Below are 17,589 nucleotides of genomic sequence, written 5' to 3'. Positions count from 1 at the left end.
TCTGCCGGGTGAGTTCTTCTCCTCCCTCTTTGACTTTGTGTCTGACGGCAGTAACTTCATTTACTCATTACTCTTACCCCCATTTCTGATGGGTGGGGGGGTCTCATCTTTCTTTTACATGTGGCTCTCCACTGAGGTGGATCGATTAAGGACATTGAAGATTCTCCCCCGGAATCATTGTGTACTTCCCAGGATTCCCAGGCGCTATCCTACCATTTGTTGTGTTGAACTTAAAATATATGCACAGTCTAACAGGTATTTGATTCTTTCTTTCGGATGGACACTCGCATACAGCGGTTGGCAGGAACCCAATTATGTTTTCTTTTCAATTTGACTGAAATGGCAGTCAATTGGATCAGGTATTGTTCATCAAATCTCTGTTCCGAACTTTTCTCAACGTGTCCTTCTGAGGACAACCTGGTCATCTTAAAGCACAACTTTTTTTTTTTAATCACAGAGGCAAAAATCTATTTAAGTAGTCCGGCCCTTCACAGTATAGATTAAATAATTAAAACTAAATTTTATGGTAATTCATAAAAATACAATCCATAGGGCACACCAAACAAAAAAACTAACAAACATTTGCAGCCCTCCAGGACTATCTGGTGATATTATTCCCCCATTCTGTGCATGAGGAGAAAAACTCTAATCAGTAGGCCACCCTGACTTATATTAGTGGAACAAGATCAATTATTTTCCAACATCCCACTTCTGGGAAAGTTATACTGATTACTGGTTATTAAGCGATCGGGTAACCTCCCATCACTTATATCAATTCTTCATGAATGCGGATAGTGGATTTTCTTTTTCAAGAAGAAGTAGATTTTATCCTTCATAGATAACTGCCACTATTCTCCCAAGGGTGCTACTAATACAGCTTATTGTCTCACGAAATGACAGTTTCTGTAATTCGTGTCTCACTTCATATATATCTTCTGTATTTCGTATCAAACTTCATATATACCTTCTATATACCTTCGACGCGTTTCCCCGCTAGTTATGCGGTTCATCAGGAAGTATATTAATTCTCTTATAGACGGGTTTAGAAAATAAACACAGAATATATTTCTAATAGATAGTATTTTTTTAATCAACGCATATAGGTCGTTTTACTCAATTGACCATAAGATGGATCATGCCCAATATTCCACTTAGTCGCTTAAATGTTATTGGGAGCTGTATAATGCCTAATTTAGTAATGTGGCTTGTCTCCTTCTTACAGGAAGAGGGGGTCTATATAATGTAACGGTGAACCATGGATAAACTAATTTTGTGTATGACTAATTAGTCTCCAACTGGTCAAACCTAGGACATTTTTGTGGATTTTATCGCTTAAACCACTCAATTCACCAATATCTCCCATTAATAGGTGTCAGTTCCTCTGGTTTTTGTGTGAGCTTCGTATTAATTTGTTGCTGTAGTGTAACCTTGTTTGTATGGATTCCTCAGAGAGGATAATATGCAATAGGAGGTATCAATAAGTTGCACTATGCCTATTGCAGAAGTGGTTTTTTAATAAAAATAATATCCCTGCCCTAAGATGTTGAAATCAGGGAATCCTCAGCAGAGTGGTTCATGTAACCAGAGAATAAAGCCACCTGGCAGGATGGTGAATAATATTCCCCTCAAAGGTGGTTACAAGAGGATGTTCTGAGTGAATCATTAGCATATGTCTTGCATTGACTGGCTTTATGATGCAAGTCCCTACATACATGAGGCTACATAATTCACACTTTACTAAACAGTACTAGATTTTGCTGGCTGTATAAAACATAGTGTCCCCTTTTCCAGCAAAGGTTTCCCCCGTAAGCAAACAGAAGGTTAAAGAAAAAGAAGGTAGCTCATAGCCTTGGTGGTAGGCTAGAGTATATATGAGGCTCCCATGCACTCTCAGGCTTTATAAAGCTACCTTACGACCACCCATGGGTTGGGGTTAATGCCCATTGTCCAATCATAGGTTGTCCTGCAATTTACATGTGTTTCACAACAATCCTTTTGCTCAACTAATCGCCACTTATTATGCCCCCAGTTTGGGTTATATGGGTTAGAGTGCAATGAACTACTGCTATAAATGTAAGCTGGGTCGCCTTATATCCACCGCATGTCATTATTCATCTCAGTGAATGCTGCTGTAGTTTACTGTTACCACGGTAGCACATGGGGCAGGGTTAACTTCTCCACCCCTTCCTCCACAGCGGTCACATGATCGGAGTCTACCTGCCCTTGTGACCCTGTCACATGACTGGAGATTGGGGACAGGGTGCCATTTTGGAAACTGGCAATAATGGCATGAGGAGATTATTTTCCTTTATCGGTTAACTAAGTAGCAAAAAGGATGTACTCCAGTATGTAAATCATTTATTCATTATAATTCCTACCAGGAGGTATTTATGGGTGATCTTTATGCACATTTTAGGCAGTTGGAAACATGTTCGTCTGGGCGAAGGACATCTCCCTCTTCATCAAAAAGTTAAGATGGAAAAAACACTTTATTGGCAAAGATAGGAAATTGGCAGAGGAATTTGGCCTAACTACACAGGATATTCCAGGTTTACATGCTCTACAAAGTCTGGAGAATGAAAAAAACAATGATTACCAGCATACTACTTTGAAACGAGTCAAACGACCAAATAGGTCTAAAAGGCATCGGTCACAAAAAACTCCTCAGGTGGCCGATGAATCATTTTTTCCAACTCAGGGAAGGGACCTGAGAACAGTTCCTGGGAGTATGCCTGTTCTTAATCTCTCCTTTTCCTGGAGTGACCAGGCTGGGAGGAAGGAGGAGCAGCCTGAGGATTCAGAGGTCCAGTCCCTTGGCTAGCGTAAGTGGACTGCATGAATGGCTGGGTGTTGGATAAATTACTGGACGCGTTATCTGCTAGCCAACTCATCACCTGATTGCACTGAGAGCTGTCATTCAGCTGAGAGCTGCCCCTGATTGGTCCCTGCGCTGAGCCAATCAGAGGCAGCACTCACTCACTCATTCATGAATGGGTAAGTGAGAGCTGCCTCTGATTGGTGAGGCTGTGACCAATCAGAGGCAGCTCATTCAGCAGGCGGGGATTTTAAATCCCCGGCTGCTGAATGCTACTCAGAGCAGTTCAGGAGAACTGCCGGCCGGCCGCGGCTGAACTCCGTCTGCCGGGACCAGGTGAGTATATATATTTTTTTTGTTTTTACACATTTCTGGATGAATTTCAGGGAAGGGCTTATATTTTTAAGCCCTTCCCGAGAATTCATCGTGGGATCGCCGGCCACCCATTGCTTTCAATGGAGCGGCTGTATTGCCGGCTCCATTGAATTCAATGGGCAAACATCATTCTTCTCTGCCACAGCTGTTACAGCTGTGGCAGAGGAGAATGATTTGTCTACTATATGTTCTCAATGGGGTCGGCGCTGCTGCCGCCGGCCCCATTAAGCGCATATAGAGAAGAGAACAGGAATCGCAGATCGCAGATAGGTGCGATCTGCGATTTCTGTTTTATAATTTATCGGACGAGCGCATAAAAAGCGCTCATGTGTCGGATATCATTGCAAAGCAATGGTTTTATAAAATCGCACGGAAAATCGCCCGTGTGACCGAGGCCTTAATGTAAATAAAAACCAAAATAAAAATGATAGTAACAATAAAAACACCAAATCAGTTACAATATGGACAGGTGAATCTCGAGTATTTAAAAGATCTAACAATATGGTAATAGTAGCTGATAAATTTTCCACTAAAAAAACACCTGTAAATTCCAAAATAAATTATAAAAATGCTATAGGTTCGACAGCAAACACTTTAACTGAAAGTAAATCTAAACCTTTTTCATCCAGATCCGTAGCTATTAACATATCTAATGACCCCACTCAGTCCAAAGATGAAAACTTTAGTCTTTAGTTCATTTTGAAAAGACAATTTTAAAACTTCCTCCTTGTATTTCCCCACTGAATTTTTCAGTTACAAACGACGGAATGAGTATGCCTTGTAACTCTAAGACTCCTACCGTTGGTAGAGAGACACTATCCTTAAAAACTAATTTATCCTCTTCACCTAGTTGTAGTTCGTCCCTTAATCGAAATTGTGCGTCCCCTAGCCTAATTTGTCCGAAACCTACTGAATCCTAAACAGTCGATACTAATATCAATATCCTATCTTCTCCTTTTTTAGGAGCACGCCCCAAAACAAAAATTGCTTCCCCAATAAATCCCGAAACAATACCAATAAAAAAGAAAAATGTTGCCAGTAAGTTCCACACCCCCAGTAACAAGGTCAAAAATAGTTCATTTTTTTCAACCATCAATACTCAAAACACCCAAAAATTTCCCCGTAGGAGAGGCAAAAGAGAAGGTAAAAGAATTAATAAAAGACAAGAAAATAGTCAGAACACGGAAATTAGTCCAGAAATAGCAGCTTCTCATGGTATTTTTAATTTATCTAGCCACATTTTAAACAAAAAAGAATTTCAGTTATTAAGTAAAGGTCTGTCATTTTGTCCTTCAGCTACATCTAATTTATTCAAATTTTTTATAGATCTTAACTAGAGATGAGCGAGCGCCAAAATGCTCGGGTGCTCGTTACTCGAGTTGAACTTTCCGCGATGCTCGAGGGTTCGTTTCGAGTAACGAACCCCATTGAAGTCAATGGGCGACCCAAGCATTTTTGTATATCGCCAATGCTCGCTAAGGTTTTCATTTGTGAAAATCTGGGAAATTCAAGAAAGTGATGGGAACGACACAGAAACAGATAGGGCAGGCGAGGGGCTACATGTTGGGCTGCATCTCAAGTTCCCAGGTCCCACTATTAAGCCACAATAGCGGCAAGAGTGGGCCCCCCGTACCAATTTTTGCTTCTGAAAAACCCTCATTAGCCAGGCATACCTTAGCTAAGCACCACACTACCTCCAACAAAGCACAATCACTGCCTGCATGACACTCCGCTGCCACTTCTCCTGGGTTACATGCTGCCCAACCCCCACCCCCCACCCCCCCCCGGACGACCCAGTGTCCACAGCGCACACCAAAGTGTCCCTGCGCAGCCTTCAGCTGCCCTCATGCCACACGCTGGCCTCATAGCCACACCACCCTCATGTCTATTTATAAGTGCGTCTGCCATGAGGAGGAACCGGAGGCACACACTGCAGAGGGTTGGCAGGGCCAGGCAGCGACCCTCTTTAAAAGGGGCGGGGCGATAGCCCACAATGCTGTACAGAAGCAATGAGCACTCCAATCCTGTGCCACCTCCGTCAGGAGCTGCAAACGTGGGCATAGCAATGGGGAATCCATGTGCCACAGAGTATTCATTCTGTCAAGGTGTCGCATAGCTCAATCCACACTGCAAGGGGAAAGCCGTCAGCGCTCTGCCCCCTACCCAAGTCAGTCAGTGTCTTTGTGCCAGACAGGTCAAACACCACAATGGGAACTAAGTTTGCACCAACAGCATAGGTGGGTCCTAGGAAACCCAAGACATGAACAAAAAATTGATCTGAGCGGCCAAACATGGCAGACTTGCACCGCACCCACGGCATAGGCCTCGGCCCACAGATTCAGCAATCCTAGGCTGGAAGCGGACTTTCACTGCACCCAGGACATAGGCCTCTGCACAAACCCTCAGCAATCGCGTGCCTACAGCGGACTCCAATGCTAGCGTAGCTGTGCACATCTCATTAGCGCTGTATTGCTCCTGTAGTTTGTCCCAATGCAGTGCCCCGGATAGTAGAGCTAACGTCAGATTAAATACAGGTGGGCTTCGGCCCACACTGCATGCCCCAGTCAGACTGGGGTTCTTTATAAGTAGACACAGGCACGTACAACTCCGTGTGGACCGACAGCATGGGTGTGTCCCAGGAAGCCACCGGCGTTACATAAATAAATCCCATTGCATTGCCCAGCACAGCAGAGGTAACATCAGATTAAATGCAGGTGGGCTTCGGCCCACACTGCATGCCCCAGTCTGACCGGGGTTTTTAATACATAGACACAGGCAGGTACAAATCCCTAATGTGAAGTCCGTGTGGACCGACAGCATGGGTGGGTCCCAGGAAGCCACCGGCGGTACATAAACAAATCCCATTGCAGTGCCCAGCACAGCCGAGGTAACGTCAGATTAAATGCAGGTGGGCTTCGGCCCACACTGCATGCCCCAGTCTGACCGGGGTTTTTAATACATAGACACTGGCAGGTACAAATTTGTAATGTGAAGTCCCTGTGGACTCACAGCATGGGTGGCTCCCTGGAACCCACCGGCGGTACATAAATGTATCCCATTGCAGTGCCCTGCTCAGCAGAGCTAACGTCAGATACAATACAGGTGGGCTTCGGCCCACAGTGCATGCCCCAGTCAGACTGGTAATATGTATCTTAACAGTAATCGCGTTGGTGGGAATGTGGTCGCAACTGCGGACCTAGTAGCGCGGTTTTATTTAGTTGGTTTTCGGAATGTGGCCAGGATTAAGTGGGCCGTGGCGGGGGGGTGGTGGGGGGGCTCTCTTGTTGTGTCGTTAATGGTGAAATTCTTGGACTGCCACCAGACGGACCAATGCAAAGGTATTTGCCAAGAATGTTTTCATTGTTGGAGGAGAGGGATGTTTTTGAGGCACTACGTGTCCTCTCCACGTGTCCGTGATTATATGCACCTTAACAGTATCAGCGTTGGTGGGAAATGGCGTCGCTGCCATCATGTCTTTGGGAAGCCTCCATTTCCACACCCCAGTGACATAGCATTAGCAGCGGTATAGGCAGAGCCCAGAATTAGTAACATTTCAGCGGTAGCATTAGGGACAGGCCCCAGTAACATATCACTAGCAGCAGTATAGGGGGAGCACAGTATTAGTTCCATTTCAGTAGTAGTTGCAGTTTAGACAGGCCCCAGTAACATATCACTAGCAGCAGTATAGGGGGAGCACGTCCTCTAGGCCTACCCCTACCCCTCAGCATGGTGTATTACGAGTAGAGCAGAAACAGCACGCTGTAATTAAATGTGCCGCTTATTGGCCTGTGGTTGGAGGCTGACTTCGCTTACGGAGCGCACAGCAGAGCCAGGAAACAATTATGCGCAAGCCTGTAGTGAGACCTAAGTGCCTATGACTCAGCTACTGGAATTCACAGCGCAGAACCAGTCAAGTGACCAAAGGCCAGTGGTAGGCCTTAAGTATTTTGCTTCAATTGTTTAAAATGGTGAGGTGAAAAACCAGTCAGACACCGTATGTAGCGTATATATGTATACTGTTTCCCTCTGCCGGAATGACGGCGATCATGTAACGGACAGCAGAGCCAGGAAACAATTATGCGCAAGCCTGTAGTGAGACCTAGGTGCGTATGACTGAGCTACTGGAATTCACAGCGAAGAACCAGTCAAGTGGCCAAAGGCCAGTGGTAGGCCTTAAGTATTTTGCTTCAATTGTTTAAAATGGTGAGGTGAAAAACCAGACAGACACCATATGCAGCGTGTATATGTATACTGTTTCCCTCTGGCGGGATGACGGCGATCATGTAACGGACACAGCAGAGCCAGGAAACAATTATGTGCAAGCCTGTAGTGAGATCTAGGTGCGTATGACTCAGCTACTGGAATTCACAGCGCAGAACCAGTCAAGTGGCCAAAGGCCAGTGGTAGGCCTTAAGTATTTTGCTTCACTTTTTTTAAATGGTGAGGTGAGAAACCAGACAGATACTGTATGCAGCGTATATATGTATACTGTTTCCCTCTGGCGGGATGACGGCAATCATGTAACGGACACAGCAGAGCCAGGAAACAATTATGCGCAAGCCTGCTGTAACGCTTAGCTGGATAATAATGAGCGACTACTAGTACCCCCAGCAGACACGCAGTAAACTGAAGACGGTCACAGGCAGCCCAAATATTGTATTTTTTTCTAATTTTTGGGAAAAAGCCCACTGCCTATATAGCCTGTATATGGATTTCCCTGTTGGAGGATGACTGTGGTTATTGAAAGCACAGTGCAGCCAGAAAAAATTATGCGCAAGGCTGCAGTAACACCTAGCTGGGTAATAAGTGAGCGACTACTACCCCCAGCAGACCCGCAGTAAACTGAAGACGGTCACAGGCAGCCCAAAGACTTTTTTTTCCAATTTTTTTGAAAAAGCCCACTGCCTATATAGCCAGTATACCTCTTTCCCTGTACCACTGTCCCTGCCTCACCAGTACTGCCCCTATACTCTGTAAAATGACTGCAGACTGAGGACGCTATGGTCTGCACGCCCGATATACAAAAAAAAAAAAGTGCAACACTGCTAAAACCAGCCTCAACAGTACTGCGCACGGTCAGATGTGGCCCAAAGAAGGACCGTTGGGGTTCTTGAAGACGAATATAACAGCCTAACACTCTCCCTATAGCAGCTACAGCAAGACAGCACTTTCCCTAATGTCTCTCAGCATGCATCTGTGGCGAGCCGCGGCCGGCCCCAGTTTAGATACTCGGGTGGCACCTGATCTCCCCAGCCACTCACTGCAGGGGGGTGGGATAGGGCTGGAACTTCACAGGAGGAAGTTGTAATGCCTTCCCTGTGTTACTATTCGCCAAAAAACGGCGCAAAATTTTCTGGAAAGAAAATGAAAGTGACTCGAACACCGCGTGGTGCTCGTCTCGAGTAACGAGCATCTCGAGTACCCTAATACTCAAACGAGTATCAAGCTCGGACGAGTACGCTCGCTCATCTCTAATCTTAACCAATATATACGAAAAATTACGTTAAATAAATATTTTATTTTTAATGATAAAGATAACACGATGGAGGCTATCATTGATTTTAATTTAGATGAACCTATTACAACGGATCTAAAGCCAAAAACTAAATTTTATCCTACAGAAATTAAAGGCCCTTTTATAGAATCTTTTTATCATAACACATTAAAAGATTTTACAGCCATGTGTGACTTAGTTAAAAACAAAAGAATTGATAATCATAATCTGGCGACTGATGAAAAAACAGTTTTAAAATTTTTTCGGAATAATCATAATATAGTTATTAAGCGTGCCGACAAGGGTGGAGGGATAGTTTTAATGGACAGCAATCGATATGATACAGTAAATTTAGAAATATTGAATAATATCCATAATTATAAGATTTTATTAAATGATCCAACTGATGTAATAATGATTAAATTAAAACCCTTGTCGATGAGGGGTTAAAACAAAATAGTCTTACAAAAAACACAGCTAAATATATTGTTTCAATTGAACCGGAAGTCCCTTTCTTGTATCACTTACAGAAGATACATAAAAATATTGCCGATCCTCCCGGGAGACCCATAATTTCAGGTGTTAATTCTACCACCAGTAGATTAGCAGAGTATGTTGATAGACTCCTACAAAAATATGCTATATCTCTCCCGACATATTCGAAAGATACGGGACATTTATTAAATCTAATCAATGAACTAACATGGAAAGAAGGTTTTTTATTCTGTACACTAGATGTTGAATCCCTGTATACTAATACTCCCCATAACCTAGGTCTTATAGCTAAAATTATTATAAAAGCTATTGATTTTATACTCAAAAATTATTATTTTTTATATAAAAATACTTTTTATTTACAGACCCTAGGTACAGCTATGGGCTGTAAATTCGCACCAGCCTTTGCGAACCTTTTTATGGGCAATTTTGAGACATTTTATTCCACTAATAATAATATAGTTTTTTACAAAAGATTTATCGATGATATTTTAATTTTATGGAGAGGTTCGGAAACCAGTCTTAATTCCTATGTTGACAGCTTAAATAATAATAATAATGAGAATTACAAATTTACATGCACTTTTAGGCCTTAGTCACACGGGCGTTTTTTCACGCGATTTGCGGATCGCATGACGGATACACATCCGCAAATCGCGTGACCGGTGCACGCAAGTCGCCCGCAAATCGCCCGAAAATCTGCTCCTAGCAGCGTTTCATTAGAAACGGGCCGGAGCTGTCCAGCGCATTGCATTCAATGGAGACGGCAATAGAGCCGGCTCCATTTAAAGCAACGCGCGGCGGGCGAGCCCGGGATGAATTGTCGGGAAGGGCTTAAATATATAAGCCCTTCCATGCAATTCATCCTAAAACGTGTAAAAATAAAAAATATATATATACTCACCTTCTCCCGGCAGCCGGGGCTCCGCGCGGCCATCCTGCAGTGGGTGTGAAGGGGGTGTGAGTCAGACCTGCCCCCTGATTGGCTCAGCGCTGAGCCAATCAGAGGCATGTCTCACTCACACCCATTCATGAATTCATGAATGGATGTGAGTCAGACCTGCCCCTGATTGGCTCAGCGCTGAGAGGCAGCAGTCACTCACCCATTCATGAATTCATGAATGGGTGTGTGAGTGAAACCTGCCTCTGATTGGTCAGGGCTGTGACCAATCAGAGGCAGATCATTCAGCAGGCGGGGATTTTAAAGCCCCGCCGGCTGAATAGTGCCGAGAAGCAGTTCAGGAGAACTGACAGCGGCCGCGGCTGGACTCCGGCTGCAGCGGAAAGGTGAGTATACAATTTTTTTTTATTTTAACACATTTTAGGATGAATTGCAGGGAAGGGCTTATATATTTAAGCCCTTCCCGACAATTCACCCCGCGCACGCCGGCAGCCCATTGCTTTCAATGGAGCGGCTGTATTGCCGGCTCCATTGAATTCAATGGGCAAACATCGTTCTTCTCTGTCACAGCTGTTACAGCTGTGGCAGAGAAGAATGATTTGTCTTCTATATGTTCTTAATGGGGTCGGCGCTGCTGCCGCCGGCCCCATTGAGCGCATATAGAGAAGAGAACAGGAATCGCAGATCGCACATAGGTGCGATCTGCGATTTCTGTTTTATAATTTATCGGACGAGCGCATAAAAAGCGCTCATGTGTCCGATACCATTGCAAAGCAATGGTTTTATAAAATCGCCGGACGCATGCGCATGCGCAAATCGCGGCTAAAAACGCCCGTCTGACTAAGGCCTTAGTCGCAACCAAATCGTGTTTTTAGATTTGGTTTTAATGCCCAATAATAGTAAAATAATTGGTAAAACTAATTTTAAAAAGGTTGATAAAAATTCTTATTTAGATTATCACAGCTGTCATGCCAAACACTGGAAGCACAATATCCCCTACGGCCAATTAAAAAGAATACGGAAAAATTGTACTCTTGATAAAGATTTTATAGAACAAGCAGAGATTTATAAAGCATTTTAAAGAAAAAAACTATCCCATAAAAATTGTAGAAGATGCATATAACAAATTAGTGAAGATTAGAGATGAGAAAGCACCAAAATGCTCGGGTGCTCGTTGCTCGAGTCGAGCTTTCCGCGATGCTCAAGAGTTTGTTTCAAGTAACGAACCCCATTGAAGTCAATGGGCGACTCTAGCATTTTTGCATATGATCGATGCTCGCTAAGATTTTCATTTGTGCAAATCTGCAAAACCTACGAAAGTGATGGAAACGCCACAGAAACGGATATGGCATGCGAGGGGCAACATGCAGGGCTGCATCTCAGGTTCCAAGGTCTCACTATTGAGCCACAATAGGGGCAAGAGTGCCCCCCCCGCTAGCAATTTTTACTTCGGACAAACCCGCATTAGCAATGCACACCTTAGCTAAGCACCACACTACCTCCAACCAAGCACAATCACTGCCAGCGGGAAACACCGCTGCCTCTTCTCCTGGGTTACATGCTACCCAACCCCCCCCCCCCTTCCCCGCACGACCCTGCGTCCGCAGCGCACATGAAAGTGCCCCTGCACAGCCCTCAGCTGCACTTATGCCACACGCTGGCCTCATAGCCACACCACTCTCATGTCTATTTATAAGTGCGTCTGCCATGAGGAGGAACCGGAGGCACACACTGCAGAGGGTTGGCAGGGCCAGGCAGCGACCCTCTTTGAAAGTGTGGGTGATAGCCCACAATGCTGTTGAGAATTGATAATAGATGGACGTTCCATCTTTATTCCAATCCTTTGCCTCCTCTGTCAGAAGCTGCAAATGTGGGCATAAAAGGGACTCAGCTGCCAGCCCAGCACTTGTACACATCTCCACAATGCAGCAATACTCGGTGTGGGAAGTATGGGAGCGGACCCTGGGTCAGCCTCTGTCCCAGCAAACACCTTGTGTGGCCCAAGGTGCCGCGAGTGACATAGCAATGGGGACTCCATGTGTCCACACACTACTCATTCTATTTGGGTGTCGGATACCTCATCGACAATGCAAGGGGTAAACCATCTGCACTCTGCACCCTACCCAGGTCTGTCAGTGTTTTGGGGACAGACAGGTACAACTCTGCTATGGCAAGTCTTTGTGCACCCGCAGCATGGGTGGCTAGCAGGTACACACAGACGTTACAGAAAGAAATACCATTGCAGGGCCCCGGATAGCTGAGGTTACGTGAGAGGAAATACATGTTGGCTGCGGCCCACACACCATGCCCTAGACATTCTGGGTTATTTTTAAAAGTGCCAAGCAGGTACAATTCCGCTATGGCAAGTCTGTGTGCAGCCCCAGCATTGGTGGCTAGCAGGAACACACAGAGGGTACAGAAAGAAATCCCATTGCAGTGCCCCGGATAGCTGAGGTTACGTGAGAGAAAATACATGTTGGCTGCGGCCCACATGCCATGTCCTAGACATTCTGTTTTTCTGGGGGTCAGATAGGTAGAACACCGCGATGGGAAGACTTAGTGCACCCATAGTATACACAGACCCCTGTAATATTCCTGTAGCAAAGCTATAAGCTGACCCCAGTAAGAGTTATGTTGCAGAAGTCTAGGGAGACCCCAGTAACATTTCTGTTGTAACAGTATAGACAGACCCCAGTAACATTTCATTAGCTGAAGTTTAGGCAGACCCCTGTAACATTTACGTGTCAGAAGTATAGACAGACCCCAGTAACATTTTAGTAGCAGAAGTATACGCAAACCCCCTAGTAACATTTGTGTAGCAGCAGTATATGCAGACCCCTCTAACATTTCAGTAGCAGCAGTATAGGCAGAGCCCAGTATTTGTAACATTTCAGTAGTAACAGTATAGACAGACCCCAGTAACATTTCTGTAGTAACAGTATAGACAGAGCCGAGTAACATATCTGTAGTAACAGTATAGGCAGACCCCAGTAACATTTATGTAGCATCAGTATAGGCAGACCCCTGTAACATTGATGTGGCAGCAGTATAGGCAGACCCCTGTAACAGTTCTGTAGTAACGCTATAGACAGATCCCAGTAACATTTCTGTTGCAGAAGTATAGGTAGACCCCAGTAATATCCTTGTGGCAGCAGTACAGGCAAACCCCTCTAGAATTTATGTGGCAGAAGTATACGCAGACCCCAGTGACATCCTTGTGGCAGCAGTATAGGCAAACCCCTGTAAAATTTACGTGGCAGAAGTATACGCAGACCCCAGTAACATCCTTGTGGCAGCAGTATAGGCAGACCCCAGTACCGTTTCTGTAGAAGTAAAGGCAGACCCCAGTACCATGTCTGTTGCTGCAGTATAAGCAGACCCCTGTAACATTTCTGTAGCAGAAGCATAGGCAGACCCCAGTACCATTTTTTGTAGCAGAAGTATACGTAGACCCCCTGTAACAGTTACGTGGCAGAAGTATAGGCAGACCCCAGTAACATTATTGTAGCAGAAGTATAGGCAGACTCCTGTAACATTTAAGTGGCAGCAGTATAGGCAGACCCTTGTAACACTTATGTGGCAGAAGTATAGGCAGACCCCAGTAACAGTTATGTAGCAGCAGTATAGGCAGACCCCAGTATCATTTCCGTAGCAGCAGTATGGGCAGACTCCACCACCATTTCTGTTGTTGAAGTATAGGCAGACCCCAGTAACATTTTTGTAGCAGAAGTATACGCAGATCCCTTTATCATTTCAGTAGTAACACTATAGACAGATCCCAGTAACATTTCTGTAGCAGACGCATAGGCAGACCCCTGTAACATTCAAGTTGCAGCAGTATAGGCAGACTCCTGTAGCTTTCTCGTAGCAGAAGTATAGGCAGGCAGGCAGACCCCAGTAAAATTTCTGTAGTACTAGTATAGGCCAACCTCTGAAACATTGGGATAACATGAGCGTAGGCGAAGGCCGGAAAAATTAGTGTACTAAGAGTACAAGTGTATCCCTGAAAAATTTATCAACCGAGAGGGCAGGTGAAACCCATAAACATTTTTTTAAAGATACAGCTCACTGTTGCTTAATTTGTAACAGAGCCTGGAGGCAGCCCTGTTGAAAAAATTGGTTCATGTAACAGTCTCAATAGTTCTGAAACTTAGAAAAATTGTAAAAACATTGGTAGATGTAGATGAGCTTTTTGGGGTGCAGAAAAATTGGCCGTTCAGCGCGATGACATGTTGTTTCTGGAGGAGGAGTAGCAGGAGGAGGACTAATGTCAGAGACAGATTAACAAAGATAAATGCGACGTTTTCCCGGTGATACAGAAGAGTGCTTTTATCTGCGGTTGCAGCAAAAAAATCTTTAGGTTCCGCTGCTCTCCGCCAGTGGAGAAGAGAAGTCTGGGGAAATCCAGGCTTTGTTCATCTTTATGAGTGTAAGCATGTCGGCACTGGCAGTTGACAGGCGGGTATGCTTGTCCCTGATGATTCCCCCAGCTGCACTAAACACCCTCTCTGACAAGATGCTAGCGGCAGGGCAAGCAAGCACCTCCAGGGCATACAGCGCAAGTTCGTGCCACGTGTCCAGTTTTGAAACTCAGTTGCTGTATGGAGCAGAGGCATCACGGAGGACGGTAGTACGATCGGCTACGTACTCCCTCACCATCTTTTTACAGTGCTCCCTCCGACTCAGCCTTGACAGGGGAGTGGTGACGCAGTCTTGCTGGGGAGCCATAAAGCTGGCAAAGGCCTTGAAGAGTTTTCCCCTGCCTGCGCTGAACATGGTGCCTGATCTCCGCACCTCCCCCACTACTTGGCCCTGAATTGTGCTAGCTGCAGTTACATGGTGCGCGGTAGCACATTCACACATCCACGTACAGGCAGGAGTTACAATATTAAAGATAGATATACATGCAGTGCCTCATTTGTGATCTACGTCATTTCTTGCCCGTGAGGGTTGCTCTATGTGGGAGAGACGACCCTTGAGTGCAGGAGCTGTATCTCCAAACATAATCGCACAATCCGCACGGGCAAGAAGGTTGTCCCAGTGGCCAAGCACTTCCATGAAGCGCGACACAATATTAGCCAACTAAGATACCGGATCATCGATGCAGTTCCAATTAGTTTGCATGGTGGTGACTGAGAGAAGAGACTTAAATTTCTCGAAGCGCAATGGATCTTTGAGCTTGACTCTCTAGTCCCTCATGGGTTGAATCTCGAATATAACCCATTGCCATTTGCAGATTGATCCTATTTTTATTTATATTTTTTATATTTGTCTATTTATGTATTGTATTGTATTTGTACGTATTGATTTTAATTCTCTGTATTTGTTGCTGTTTCCCTGCAGGTCCATTGCGGAGTTGGGTGTTTTTGCATGGTGGCATCCTGGGTTGGCATATGTTCAGTATTTCTGAGAACCTGCGCCTATATCATGATCTACAATCTAATGTGGCTTCTACCATATGTTGCATCTGCTCAATGTAATATATTTATACAGATGTTTACGACATTTTTTTGCTATGTGAAGATTTATACACTATAAATAAAGGATATTTGTTATGCAGCATTTATGGCTTATTATTCTGTACAGAACTATGAAGAGAGTAGTTGAAATAGGTATTATATTCTGATTTGCTATGATGCAATTCTTGCTACAGTAACTGTTATGAATGAGTCATGGGATTAGATTAAGTAGAACGTTGCGCCCTAGTGGTTTTTACCTCTGGGGGAGACGTTGTCTTTATGTTGCACAAATAAGCTAAAACAACATAATAACAGACCCCTTTTGGTTGGGAAAAATCTTTATTGAGCTCTAGGATGCCGGAACGGTGGTCCCAGTGAACTTTGACCCCGGGGTGGTGATCCGGGTAAGAGCGGAAGTCATATGTGTGATAAAGTAACTTTGAGTGACGTTGGAGCATGCCCGCGTAGGCCACGCAGGCCTAGTTCAATGCAGTGACTAACTGGAACTTCTTAATGATGTCGGGCGCTTGGGAAATCCTGCGCATGCGCAATAAGTACGTGAATCGCACTGAGACATAGTACGTAATGACGTCACAGCGACGTCGATCAGATGGCGCTCATATACATTGCAATGTTTCTATGCCTCCGGATGCCGCCACGCTCCCCCATGCTCGCTGTGATGGGCCTGACAGGTGAGTGCATTGCACATATGTACCTCGTTTGCACAATTTGTTGGCCTTATGGTGATTGGTAGACTATTACTATATATGCTATTGTGTGGAGTGAATCGGTAGCTTGACAAAGGCCCAATTGTAGGGCCGATACGTGGCTGCTTGCTACATCCTCCATTTTTTAATGGTTTGAATAAAGAAGCATTTTTACATATCCTGTGATGCTGCCTGAATACAATGACTTTATCTGTGGACATCTATGGACCTAGGGAGTCAGGTCCTTTTTTTGGGCTTTCCATTTTTCTATATGCTTCATGCTTAAAGCAGAAGTTAAGTGAGTGCTGCTGCTATCTTCTACTATTTCTGATACTCTCTTACCCTGTCTCCTGTTCTGACCGCAAAGAGTCAGCCTTTATGCTTTGCAGCGAACTTTTCAGCAGGCATAGCAGAGGAATGGTAATGCTAATGATTGCAGCATCGCCGCTCACCATCTGGGTAGACTCCTCAAAGTTTGCGAGGACGTGGCAGATGTCTGCCATCCAGACCCACTCCTCGGTAAAGAATTAGGGAGGCTGACTCCCACTATGCTGCCCATGTTGGAGTTGGTATTCCACTATTGCTCTACGTTGCTCATAGAGCCTGGCCAACATGTGGAGCGTAGAATTCCACCATGTGGGCACGTCGCACAGCAACCGGTGCTCTGGCAGATTAAACCGATGTTGCAGGGTCCGCAGGGTGGCAGCGTCCGTAGTGGACTTGCAGAAATGTGCGCAGACGCGGCGTACCTTGCCAAGCAGGTCTGACAAGTGCGGGTAGTTTTTCAGAAACTGCTGAACCACTAGATTGAAGATGTGGGCCAGGCATGGCATGTGTGTGAGGCTGCCGAGCTGCAGAGCTGCCACCAGGTTACAGCCGTTGTCACACACGACCATGCCAGGTTGGAGGCTCAGCGTCGAAAGCCAGATGTCTGTCTGCTCAGTCAGACCCTGCAACAGCTCGGGGGCCGTGTGCCTCTTGTCACCTAGGCTGAGTAGCTTCAGTGCGGCCTGCTGACGCTTGCCCACCGCTGTGCTGACGGGCCGCGCGACACCGACTGTTGGCGACGTGCTGCTCACATTTCTTAATTGAAAGCCCTCAGCATGGTGTATTACCAATAGAGCAGACACAGAGCGGTCTGAATAATTATGCTATCAGTGGCGTGCAGTTGGAGGCTGACAGCGGTTATGTTACGCACACTGCAGTCCGCAAAAAAATTATACGCTAGGCTGCAAAAAGGCCTAGCTGGCTAATAGTGAGCCACTACAACAGTAATGCAGTCGCTCACAGGTAGCCCTAAGGAGGAGTGTTTTTACAGGGTTTTTTAAAAAAAAAAAACAGCA

The sequence above is a fragment of the Eleutherodactylus coqui genome, chromosome 1 (assembly GCF_035609145.1).
Source record: "Eleutherodactylus coqui strain aEleCoq1 chromosome 1, aEleCoq1.hap1, whole genome shotgun sequence".
NCBI classification, from domain to species: domain Eukaryota; kingdom Metazoa; phylum Chordata; class Amphibia; order Anura; family Eleutherodactylidae; genus Eleutherodactylus; species Eleutherodactylus coqui.
This window is presented reverse-complemented; position numbering follows the sequence as displayed.